The following is a 13067-nucleotide window of genomic DNA, read 5'->3' as shown; positions in this document are numbered from 1 at the left end:
TTATTGTGAATATCAAGAATATGTTATTGTAAGCACACCTATCATCCATAATCACATCAGTGCCAGCTTCATCCATTCTGGAAAGGCTCACTTTGGCTGAGATGCTTATGCTTAACGACTGGAATGCAATCAACTTTCAACATTGAAAAACCTCCCCACCTAAATCTTTTTATGCTTTAGCTTCCTCTGTAGGATAATAAACTATGGTGGGAGTGTATGAACATATATTACATTAATAAGAGTAACAACCTGTTTCTCATCCAAGCTCATTCTGAGAACTGGGTGCACCTCAATATGCTCATTCCAAGGATTAACTACTTGGAAGCATGAGCTCAGCCTTTACACAATGATTTATATATCTAAATATTTTCCTCAGAGAAAAGCATACATGATGGCCTAATTTCCCATATAATTTAAAATTGTCTTGGAATCATGGAATCACAGGGTTGGAAAAGACCAAAAGGACTATCCGGTCTAACCCACATTCATGCCGAAATACAAAACACTCTTGACAGATGGCTATTTGCTTCTCTCTTACACTATCAAGCAATGCTGCTATGTAATAGACAGAGTAAAATATTGAGCCTTAAACCAAGCACTCTTTTTAATTCCCGAAGTAAAATCTAGACTAATGCATTATAGTTGTTTCTTTTTAACATTTGTGATATGAATTCAAAAAAATCAAAACCATCAATTAAATGCATATCAAATTACTGCATTACATACAGCCTTGAAACTATCCCCACAGGAGGAGCTATGTCAGGTCTGGAGCAATAAAAACTACTTTAACAAATATATTATACCAAAACTACAGTCCATCTGATGAGGTGGAGCTAGTCCATGAAGTTCCAAGTCATAATAAAGTTCTTGTCCATTTAGGTCAGGAGTTACCAACCTGTGGGCCACAGCCTACTAGTGGTCCCCAAGACCTTAAGTAAGGTCTGTGAGATATGCGTGGAAAATCAGCTCTAGATTATTAAATATGGTTTTCTGTGGGTGAGCAGATAGCAACTACTGGATGGTGGTCTATCCAATGCAGTTTTCTGAATCAGCACCCCAAATAACCAAACCGACCAAAAACTAAAGTTGACCAAAAACTGATTCATAACCCTTTTGGTACTAACATTGGAGAGTGGTTCCTGGTCAAAGTGGCCCCAGGTCAAGTGGTCCCTGGTTAAATAAAGGTTAGGAATCATTGATTTAGGTGCTACAATATTCTTCATAGCTTTTCCTGCTCATAATTGCTTATCCACTTGAACAACAAATAATAGTCTTTATAAAGTCAGCTATATGAAATTAAATTTTATCACTATTAAGAGCATATCTTATATTTCATAATCTTATATATGTCTACTCACTAGAAGTGAGCTCCTTTGAAGTCAATGCAGCATATATCTGAGAAGACAGGAAGAGGACCATGTTGTTAATATAAGGGCTTTCCTCTCTCAAAACCAAGTTGATGAAACCTAACTCTTAAGTATTTATTATTATTCCCAATCCTCATTTTTTTCCACAGCAAATATTTCTTGGATGTGTATTCCACCCATTCCCAATTCTCAAATCAGTTCATATTACAGAGAAATAGCATTGCGATAGATATCTTGTGTTACATATTACGGCCAGAGCTTGAATATTTTACTTTTTTGAGTTACCCTTCCAAATTCAATGGACCAGTATGACCAGTGGCCACACTGATTGTGAAATTCTGGAAATGGTAATCCAAAAACAGAAATCTTTCAAACTTCACTGAGGATGTAATCTTTGTAATTACTTTCTCACCACTGAGAATGAATAACTTTTGCAAGCTTCTCCATTTTCAAGTTGGTTATGAATTTGATGTGGGGAATACATTTTTTTTGCACAGAAAATTTGGGTGTTTTGGAAAGGGAGCAAATTTCCTGTTTGTTTGTTTTTTCTACATAATATTTGGTAAGTTTTGAAGGATTTTTTTGTTTTGCAAAAAAGAGTACATGATGAATTTTGTGCAGAAAATCTCACCAAGGTTGGAAAAAACAATTCTTGGGATTTTCCTCATGAGGCTAACTCAGAGCTCAGCAATTCTCCCTTTTTTCTGTAATTTGAATATGCTTTCTATCCTTATTCCCTACATAATTGCTTTCTTTGAGCTAAAGCCTTTCTCCCTAACCCGCTGCTTTTCAATATATTCTAATAGAGTACAGTTCAAGGAAGGCTTTAATGTCACATGATTTCTCTCTGTGTATCATTTGGCCTTTAGCCAAGTATCCTTGTGAGAAATACTTATCATTCCAGTGATAGTTTAGAGGCATATCATATGTAGCTAAATACATTTAGCAAGATATATCATGTGAAGGGTTGGCATGATTTAGCATCTACCCATAGGGTTTCCAAGACTCAAGGCTCTAGCTGAATTGCTGTGTTACTCTGGGTTTTTATGTAGGGAAACAAGTCAGGGGCCTTATTTTTATAGAATATGTGCATTTTTTTACAAATTAGTTTTTGAACTGTTAAGATTCCCTTCAGTTCAGGATTCCCATTAGTCAGGGCTTCCTGACACTCTTTAGACATTCTTTCCACCCCAGATCACAAACTGGTTCTGTGTAGACTTCTCATACTGGCTCAAACAACAGTGACAGCAAGAAGGAGGAGCAATAGAGTCCACTGTGTACTTGCTAATGGGCTTTCTAGGGAGTATACAGGTGACAGTTGTGCTAGGAATAGTAGGGTGGAGAAAGCAACAGTAATTAGAGACAATGCTGGTAAGAAGGTAGAACAGGGGTGGGCAGGCAACTGTGGTACAATTTCTTGCTCTGTAGTGCCCAACAGGGAAAAACTAAAACTGCAGGTGGTCAGAAATCCACTTCTGGTTTTAAACAATGTTCTGTGGGGGTTTATGAAACTAAGCTGTATGAAGGGTGGGATGGAGGCTGTTAACCTATTGAAAAGATGAACTGACATTTCCAGATGCTTTGGGGAGTCATGGTGCTCTAGGAGCATGGACTGATGACTGGAAATAGATTTATGGATGAGTGGGTAGTAGGGGGCATAAAGACTGACCAGGGCCATATTTGCCCGCTTCCCTAAAAGTTCTTTTAAAAACAAAACAAAACAAACAAACAAAAACAACCTAGAACCAGAATAAAAAGATATCTGTTAGATACATTTTCCAGTTTTGCTTATAGGAAAGGCTTCAGTGAGGGAAAGGAATGTAAGGCATTCATTTCTGGTGAGACAAAATCTAAGATGCCGCTGTAGTCTTTGAAATATTATATCACACATACTAAACTGACATGTTTAATTCTGGGTGTATGGAACCGTTAATGAGAAGTAGCTGACACAACCTTTCAGTTATTGCCATGAAGCTGATTTCGTTTGGAAAATATTTGAAAGAATTTTAGTCCACCTCCTCAGTTTTTGGCTTGGCCAAGTCATTACATGTTCATACCAAAATGGAAGAACAGAAACACTAATCACATTTTGGTTTCCAGCAGAAACTTGATTCTTCCCAAAGTGTTCATTTGGAAAGCAAAAATGGATTTTCTATCATATAATTATTTGATCTGTAACTATCCATGTCCCACAATATGCATGCATGTTTGTACATGCGTGCAGGAATGCTTGTGTGTCTGACCCAAAGGACCTTTGATGTTTAAAAGATATTGCTGATTGACTTTGGTAAACTGTGGCCAGACACAAATCATGTAAGTGATGTGTAAGTTGCACTCCTTTGAAGGGTTCTTGTTATGTCTTCAATATCATTTAGTAAATAAATATGTGTTACAAATGTCAACACAAGTTTGGCTTTGTTTTATGGATTGTGTCCTGTTCATTTAGAGTTAAATGGCAAAAATAAATAAACGGGAACTAAATGGAATCTAGTGTCACTCCTCAGCTTGTTGATAGCAGGTCCGAAAGCTAAGAACACTGCCATGTAACACTTTGACTTGTACTCCTATCCCACAGAATTGATAGACAGTTGGGGAGAATAGCAATCCTGTTCAATTTTCAGGATCTTTTAGCAGTTTTTACTAATTTTAAGCATGGGTCTCAGGGTGGTAACTAGTGAGACTACATTGGATAGTTGCTTTCCAATCAGAGAAATGAATATGGTACCCTGAAGGTCAAGGAGTGGGTCTCTGTGGAGAGATCAGGGAAGGAAGGGAGCAGAGAGAGAGAGAGGAGGGGATCGGGGAGAAGTGGGGGACTTGAGAGCACAGGATCGAGGTAAGGAAGATGCTCAGAGAAACCCCCAGACCCCAAAGAGTCCAGGAAATGAAGATCAGGCAGTTTTGGGAGGGTAGATTTCTCTCCCCAACCCCAGGCTTATGTTTGTCCCTGATGGAGGGGAAGCCAGAGGTTTCCAAGTTGCATTTTGCCAGGTTTCTGCAGATTTCAGGTAGGATTGATGCAGAGTAAAAGAAAAAGATGCAAGCAAGGAGTGGAGGGCAATGCTGATCGCAAATCGTTAATGTTTATTGGGGAAGAAGGAAGTGAGGAAAACAACCAGGCACATGGTCACATGCCTGACCAAACCAAAAGGAGCTTTCTCACCAAAAGGAGCTTTAAAAATCATCATTATTTTAATAATTTTTCTCCCTTTTCCCAATGGACAAGGGATGAGAGGAAGGGAAGGATGGGGGAAACTAGGGATGGGGGAAAACATCTGAGAAAGTCAGGCAGGAATATTGCACTTACTTGGTGGGACAACGGGGCAATCCCTTCAGCCCGTGCCCCACAATGCCCATGGCAAGGCTTCCCCATTATTTGGGGGAAAGCGCTGCCATGGGACTTCCCTCTGTACTGGCTCCTGAGACCAGCAGAACACAGGAAGCCTCCCGTGTTGTGGAAGAAGCTTCATAGGACACTTCCTCCACAGTTCAGGTATGGAGCCCCAAAGGAACTTGCCCTGCATCATGTGATGGGTAGCATGGGGCTCTATGCCTGAACCGCACTGGGAAGTCTCCTGCGGCACCCATCACAAGAGGCAGGGCAACTTCTAGTGGGGCTCCCTGCTTGAACTGTGGGAAAATGTCAGTGTCGTAGGACACTTCCTCCACAGCTCAAGCAGGGAGCCCCACCGGAAGTTGCCCTCCATCATGAGTTGGGCAGCGTGAGTCTCCATTCCTGAACTGTGCTGGAAGCTTTCTAGGACACTTCTAGTGATAAGTGTGATGAGGTTGATAGTCTCTGCTATGTTCTTTTTAATTCTTCAGAATGCATGATTCTCTAACATAAAGAATAAAGAATTTGTGTCCTTCCAGATGTGGAAATACAAGTTTCATTATCTTTTGCCACAGGATAGGACTAATTGAAATAGTAAGTAGTTCTCTTATGTTGCAGGTATAAAATGTCAGAGTATTAGCAGCGCAACAGTAGTTGGATGGAATCAGTGGAATGCAGAACGAAGTGACACCCAGAGACATTAGTAAAACTATATACAAGTTTTACTGTAAGCAGTAATAATCAAGACAAACAGGCTTGCAGGCAAAAGACGAACACAAGACTCAACACCTAGGCAGACAGAACTCGACTCAACTCAGAATTGAACGCAATCAGCAATGCACAAACACTTGTGTCTGGATACTCCCTAGCTCCAGCCACACATCAAGGACTTCTTAGTAATTAACTCTTTCCAGACTATAGTACACTCTGGATGATGCAATCAGTATGCAATACAGGCAAGACACAAATTGCATTTAAACACAACCAATACACAAATCCCACATTAACATAAATATCTTGTATAAAGGATCCAGAATACTTATCAGCCCCATAAGGCATGGAATATGTCAAATGGTGATGCAATTCATAATATAAAACATTTGGAGGACCCCAGAGTTCTCCCTCCTTCAGGCATTGATTTTGTCCCCAATAGTGTCATAGCTGCTGAGAATGAACCCAACACATGAGAACTACAACGTTTCCTTACATTGTAAGAAAACTAACTAACCAGAATGCGGATACAGTAATTTACAGAAGTAAACAGAAGAAAGTTCAACTAAATTACACCCACAACCACTCTCCTTGAAAGATGTTCCTGGTATACAAACAGCTTAGTTCAAATCAGAAATAGAAGGCAAATCCACATAAACAGGGAGGTGGCTGACCACACTATCCCAACCTCCTAAACACTGAAAAACAATCTGTGATGGAAAATCTGAGAAAAAGAAAAGAAATTATATGAATTTCACCTCTTATGAAAACCACAAATTTAACACTAGAAACAAGAAAATGCAACAATTTGACAAAAAGGTCAACCAAACCACAGGGTTTCAGTGACCCCATATTTTAAGAAGTGCATCCAAAGAGGACTAATTAGGGTCATGAAGGATCTGGAAACCAAGAACCTGGAGAAGCCTGGAGAAGAGAAGAGTAATAGACATGAGAATGGTTATCAAATTTCTAAAAGTCTCTCGTACAGAAGAGGGAACAGGCATATGTTAGACAGGAATGCAATCAGATGGTAGACACTGCAAGGAAGCAAATCTGGGCTACACTTTTTATAGTGTGTGCGGGGAGACTACTACTAGGGAGATCTCTTCAGCATTGAGCACACAACCAGAGGATTGAACGAAAATATAAAATCTATTGAAAGTCCTTCTGCATCAAAAATATGTTCTATTAGCCCCGATGAAAAAAATGTTTCAATTCTCGTTTCTAAAGTAGGCGCTTCGATATAGAAAGCATTTCCAATTTTTTCACCCAAAAATTTCGGATATTTCCGAAAATTCGTAATGATTCTAAATGTTTCTAAAATGGTGGACACACATGCGCAATCGCCAAAAAAAGGAACCTGGGGGGGGGGCTTTTACAGGGCTCTCTCGCCCTCATTTCTTGAGCTATCCTCATCAAATTTGCAATGCCCTTACAAGTTGTGCAAAGATACTTTGAAAACTAGAAATTCCCTTGCTATATTTGTAAGCAAGAAGGACACTGGAAATCAATGGTGTGTCTGGCTATGTAATCCCACAAGCCTCAACCCAATGCCTTCAATTAGAAATGGACCAGTGACCACCACACCAAGCAATGCCCTGGCAAGGAGTGCAAAGATACTTTGAAAACTAGAAATTCCCTTGCTAAGAGAAAGAACCAGCAACAAAACCCTAACCCTTTCTCCAAACCCCTCTGTGGGAACAGCCAGACTGGGCCCCTTCACCCTCTTTCTCTCTCTCTCTCTCTCAAGAGGCTTGCTTGCTCTCCGTTTGCAGACCACCACCCTCTCTGCGCAAATCCCAGCCCAGAATGGCTCACCCGGGCTACACAACAGGCTTTTATGGCAATCTTCCACGTGGACGCAGAGGACCCTATCCTCCACCTTTGTGTCCATCATGGAAGATTCTGATTGGCCGGGGAGCGGCAGCCATGTTAGGCTGTGCTAAGCTCCCATTCAAGGTAGGTTGCAGAAACAAATTTTTAAAAAAAAATATTTAAAAATATATATTAAAAATTATGGACCATTTCTCAGAGCGAGGGAGGGATGGTTTCCTTACAACTACTGATTTGAATTTGGTGTGTGAACAACAATACTATTTCAGTGTAGTGCATTATATATAGGAGTGGCATTGGGGCAGCTGTAGGGCTTCTAGGTTATTTTGATGGTGTGATGAGCCCTAAGAGGTTTGTCCCCCCCCCCCCCCCCTTCATGGAACAGAGCATTCTTAATTTTCTTGGAGATATCACCCTTACATAATCTTATGGAACTTAGAAAATCTTTCAAAGCACCTTGAACTGTAAATTATTTTTTAAAGAAAATATTAATACTAGCTAAAAGAAGGAAATGACATATTGACATGCTACCTTTGTTTGTGAGTGTGAGAAAAGTGTTAATTCCTGTTTTCAGAGTGGCATTTTGTGGAGTACTACAGATGTGGCTAGGTCCAAAACCACTATTTTGGAATTCCCCATCAATGAGGGGGATACAAAAGAACACTGATTGAGAGATTGCCAGTAGATTGAATTTCTTTTCAAAAACACAGTTCTGGTAAATGTTTATAACTCTAACTACTGTAGAAATCCTGTGATCTATAGTTTTCACTTTATTGCTCTGCGATCCAGCAAAGCCCAAATACCAAAGGCTGGAAAATGAAAGAAATTTGAGCCATTTAATGTAAACAAAACTCCCATAGTCCCACTGAATGCTTGCATACAATGCAAGTTTACCTGTGGTGAGAGAAACACATTTCAAAAGACATAATGGCAGAGCAAATACTCGCAGATCAGAGTTTTACAGTGCTTCCATATACTTTACTTACTTACTTACTTACTACTTACTTAGGCGATCCCTCGTAGCTCGAGGACGATTGTCTTCCATCTTGAGGGTGGGTTCTTAGGTGGCTGAAGAGACTGATTCTTGACCCGCATGTTCTCCCGCAGTGAGGACATCGGTTTCCAGGTGGAAGGCGGTCCCGGTCGGGGTTAGCTTGACGCTCCTTCCTCTTGGCACGTTTCTCCCTTAAACCCTCCGTTCGTGCCTCTTCGAACTCCGCAGCACTGCTGGTCACAGCTGACCTCCAATTAGAGCGCTCAATGGCCAGGGCTTCTCAGTGTCTATGCCACAGTTTTTAAGGTTGGCTTTGAGCCCATTTTAAATCTCTTTTCCTGCCCACCAACATTCCGTTTCCCATTCTTGAGTTCGGAGTAGAGTAACTGCTTTGGGAGAGGGTGATCGGGCATTCGGACAACGTGGCCAGTCCAGCGGAGTTGATGGCGTAGGAGCATCGCTTCAATGCTGGTGGTCTTTGCTTCTTCCAGCACGCTGACATTTGTCCGGCTGTCTTCCCAAGAGATTTGCAGGATTTTTCTGAGGCAACGCTGATGGAAATGCTCCAGGAGTTTGGTGTGACGTCTGTACACAGTCCACGTTTCGCAGGCATAGAGCAGGGTTGGGAGGACAATGGCTTTATAAACAAGCACCTTGGTATCTCTACGGATGTCCCGGTCACCAAACACTCTATGCTTCATTGTGAAAAATGCTGCACTCGCAGAGCTCAGGCGGTGTTGTATTTCAGTGTCAATGTTGACTTTTGTGGAGAGGTGGCTGCCAAGGTAGCGGAAATGGTCAACGTTTTCTAATGTTACACCATTAAGCTGTATTCCTGGCTTTGCAGAGGGATTAGCTGGTGCCTGTTGGAAGAGCACTTTGGTTTTCTCGATGTTCAGTGAGAGGCCGAGCTTCTCGTATGCTTCTGCAAAGGTGTTTAGAGTGGCTTGTAGGTCTTCTTCTGAATGCGCACAGACTACGTTGTCATCAGCATATTGGAGTTCTATAATAGATGTTGTGGTGACCTTGGTTTTGGCTTTCAGTCTGCTGAGGTTAAATAGCTTGCCATCTGTCTGATAGATGATTTCCACTCCAGTGGGAAGCTTCCCATCAACAAGGTGAAGTATCATAGCGATGAAGATGGAAAATAAGGTGGGGGCAATAACACATCCCTGCTTGACACCTGATTCCACCTTAAATGGGTCACTTGGGGAGCCGTTGATGTCCAAGACTGTTGCCATCATGTCATCATGGAGGAGCCGCAGAATGTTCACAAATTTGTTCACCCGATTTTTTGGAGGATGGTCCAGAGAGCGCTGCGATTCACTGTGTCGAATGCCTTTGCAAGGTCAATGAATGCCATGTACAGAGGTTGGTTTTGTTCCCTGCATTTTCCTTGGAGCTGTCGTGCAGTGAAGATCATGTCCACTGTTCCTCTGGAGGGACGGAAGCCATTCTGGGATTCTGGGAGGGTGTCTTCTGAGACAGGGAGAAGGCAGTTTGCAAGGATTCTTGCAAGGATTTTCCCAGCGGAGGTTAGAAGGCAGATACCGCGATAGTTCCCGCAGTCTGTTCTATCCCCTTTCCTGAAAAGGGTGATGATGGTAGCATCCTTGAAGTCTGCTTGGATTTTCTCGGTCACCCACACCTTTTCAATGAGCTGGTGGAGTTGTTGTATCAGCTCAGGTCCACCCGTTTTGAAGATTTCAGCAGGGATCCCATCAGGTCCGCTGGCTTTGTTGTTTTTTTGTTGGCAGATGGCATTGCTAACTTCTTCCAAACTAGGCAGTGCTGCAAGCTCATCCCTGGTTGTTGTTGCAGGATTTGTGAGAGGGTCTCTTCGGCCACATTGGAGCTGCGATTCAGCAGGTTTTAGTAGTGCTCTTTCCAACGTAGTGCAATTGATGTTTTGTCCTTCAGAATTTTGGTTCCATCTGATGAGCATAGAGGCTGTATTCCATGGTTTCTTGGTCCATAAATGATCTTTGTGGCTTTGAAAAATCCCTGAGCTTCATGGGTATCTGCAAGGTGTTGGATTTCTTCAGCCTTCTTTGTCCACCAGATGTTCTTGAGTTCTCTGGTCCTTCTTTGGACCTCAGCTTTTGCACTGGCATAGATCTTTTTCTTGGCAGCACAGTTGGTGTCTCTCTGCCATGTTTGGAAGGCTTTCCTTTTGTTATCAATTAGCTGTTGGATCTCTTTGTCGTTATCATCAAACCAGTCTTGATGTTTCTTAGTTTGGTATCCAATGGTTTCTTCGCAGGCTGTGATGATGGAGGTCTTCAGTTTGTTCCAATGTTCCTCAACATTTTTGGGGTGTTCTGTGAGTAGATGATCCTTGAGTGTTGTTTGGAGAAGGGCTCATTTGGAGGGCTCCTGAAGGGCTTGGGTGTTCATTTTGCGCCTTGCTTTTCTTCCTTGGAGTCTGTGTTTGGGGACGATCTTGATAGCCATCGTGGATCGGATTAACCTGTGGTCCGTCCAGCAGTCATCAGCACCTGTCATGGCTCTTGTGAGAAGCACATCGCGGCGGTCTCTGGCACATGTGATAACATAGTCCAAGAGGTGCCAATGCTTTGACCGAGGGTGCTTCCATGATGTCTTGAGCTTGTTATTCTGGCGGAAGAGTGTGTTGGTGATGAAAAGGTTGTGCTCTCCGCATTTGGTGAGAAGCAAGATGCCATTTGAGTTGCTGTTTCCGACCCCGTCTTTTCCTATGATCCCTGGCCACAGGTCAGAGTCCCTTCCAACTCTGGCATTAAAGTCCCCCAGGAGGATGATTTTGTCCTCCTTAGGTATCTCCGATAGGATGGTGTCCAGCTGACAGTAAAAATTTTACTTGATGTCTTCATCAGCATCTAGAGTTGGTGCATAGGCGCATATGATGGTTGCCTGTTGGATTTTGGCAAGGTTAATTCGGAGGGTTGAAAGTCGTTCATTGATGCCAGTGGGTGCTTCAGTCAGGTGCTTCACCAGGTCGTTTCTGATAGCAAAGCCAACTCCGTGTATTCTTCGCTCTTCTTCAAGCAGTCCCTTCCAGAAGAAGGTGTAGCCTCCCTTTTCTTCCTTCAGCTGTCCCTCTCCTGCTCTCCGGGTCTCCTGAAGGGCTGCTATGTCAATCTTAAAGCGTCCCAGCTCCCTTGCAATGATAGCAGTCCTGCGTTCGGGGCGTTCACTGTCAGTGTTATCCAACAGTATCCGTACGTTCCATGTTCCAAAGTTCATTACTCTTTTTTGGCCGCAGAGTGGTGACCCCTCTGGATGCGGCAGTCCAGTCAGGGTAGGAGAGGCAGACTATGTTTAGGGCATCTTTTCTAGCCCCTTCCCCGTGTGGGGTGAGCAGAGCGGATCCTAAAAAGGGCTGCTCAGTCATGGATACAGCTGCCGGACTACTCAACTGCCTCGGTCCTTGAGGTAGAACGACTGAGTCCATATCCACCGCCCATGTGCCAGTCTGTGACTAGGGGCTTCCAGATTTCACAGTCCTGCCCCCTGTCACCACTCGCTGATCATTTTTATTTTTGTTGGAAGACGCCTGTGCATGATTTTTTTTAATGTGTGGAGGTCAGTGCACGGCCGGTCAACACACAGTCTTCACAGAGTGAGGTTCCAGCAGTGGTGTGGTTAACACAACGAGAGTGGCTTCTCAGTCTGTTGCAGCCTTCTTCCGCCTTCACAGCCATTGTAACATGTACCATGTTATCCTCTGCCTGCTCCGCCGTTGAGGTCTTTGGGTCTTCGGATTGTGCTTGGTCTGGAACCTCCCCTGCGGCCACTCCTGGGAGTGCCTCACTCCAGTAGTTGTGCCCACAGGTTCATCGGAACACGCAAGCCCCCTCACCATGGCAAGGTGACAATCCATCGAGGGGGACAGTGCTTCCATATGTAGCACATTAATTAGGCAGTTAGCTATAATGGCTTTTACTACCTCAATCATCCAAATTCACTTATTTTTTAAAACCTTCATGTCACATTTTGGGAGAAATATAAAGTATTTCAAAAACAAATCCAAGAGTGACGATATCTTTAGTGAATTTCCCCCATTTTTCTAATATTTTTAAAGTATATGCACACATTTGCTGGAGCTTGGGCATAGGACCCCTATGAAAGTGAAAAGCCACACATATTTTTGTACCTAAAAGCACACCTCTCTAGGAATTTCTACGACTTCCAGCATGAACCTGTAGTCAACTCCTTCTGGAAGCTGACCATAGAATCACACTAGAGAACACAGAGTTGCCTAGAGAGGTGTTCTCTATAGATAGCTGTAGGTCCTCCAGCATGCCAGAAAGAAGTTGACAACAGAGTTACACTGGAGAACCTAAGAACTCTTAAAGTTTTCGATTCAAATCTGTGAGTAATCAAATATGCAAAGTCAAACTGTAAATATAGACATGTATATGGATTCATGGAACAAGAGACCTTATTCTTCCCTACCTTGAATACAACCTCATTGTAGGATTGAATTAAAAGAGGCTTTTCACAGCCACCAAATGCCACAGAGGACATTATGTAGAGGGCACAATAGTATTTGCTTATATAGTACCTGACATATATAAATTTCACTTGAATGATGCATTGAACCAAAAATACAAACTCATAATTAGGCCTGAGCATCCTTCTCTTCTATTTTTATATTTTACTTCATCGTGATTAAAATGTAAAAACTTTTCAGTGAAAATTTCTTAGCACATTATTTTAATATGTTAATTTAGCTTACTGAAAATAACATATTATTATTAATATATCAATAAATATTAATATATTATCCCAGGTAGCAATAATAAATCATATTCTTCAATGGGTCAGTTTTTCAACATTCATATAC

The sequence above is a fragment of the Anolis carolinensis genome, chromosome 3, assembly GCF_035594765.1.
Source record: "Anolis carolinensis isolate JA03-04 chromosome 3, rAnoCar3.1.pri, whole genome shotgun sequence".
In the NCBI taxonomy this organism is placed as follows: Eukaryota; Metazoa; Chordata; class Lepidosauria; order Squamata; family Dactyloidae; genus Anolis; species Anolis carolinensis.
Note: the sequence above shows the minus strand (reverse complement) of the source record.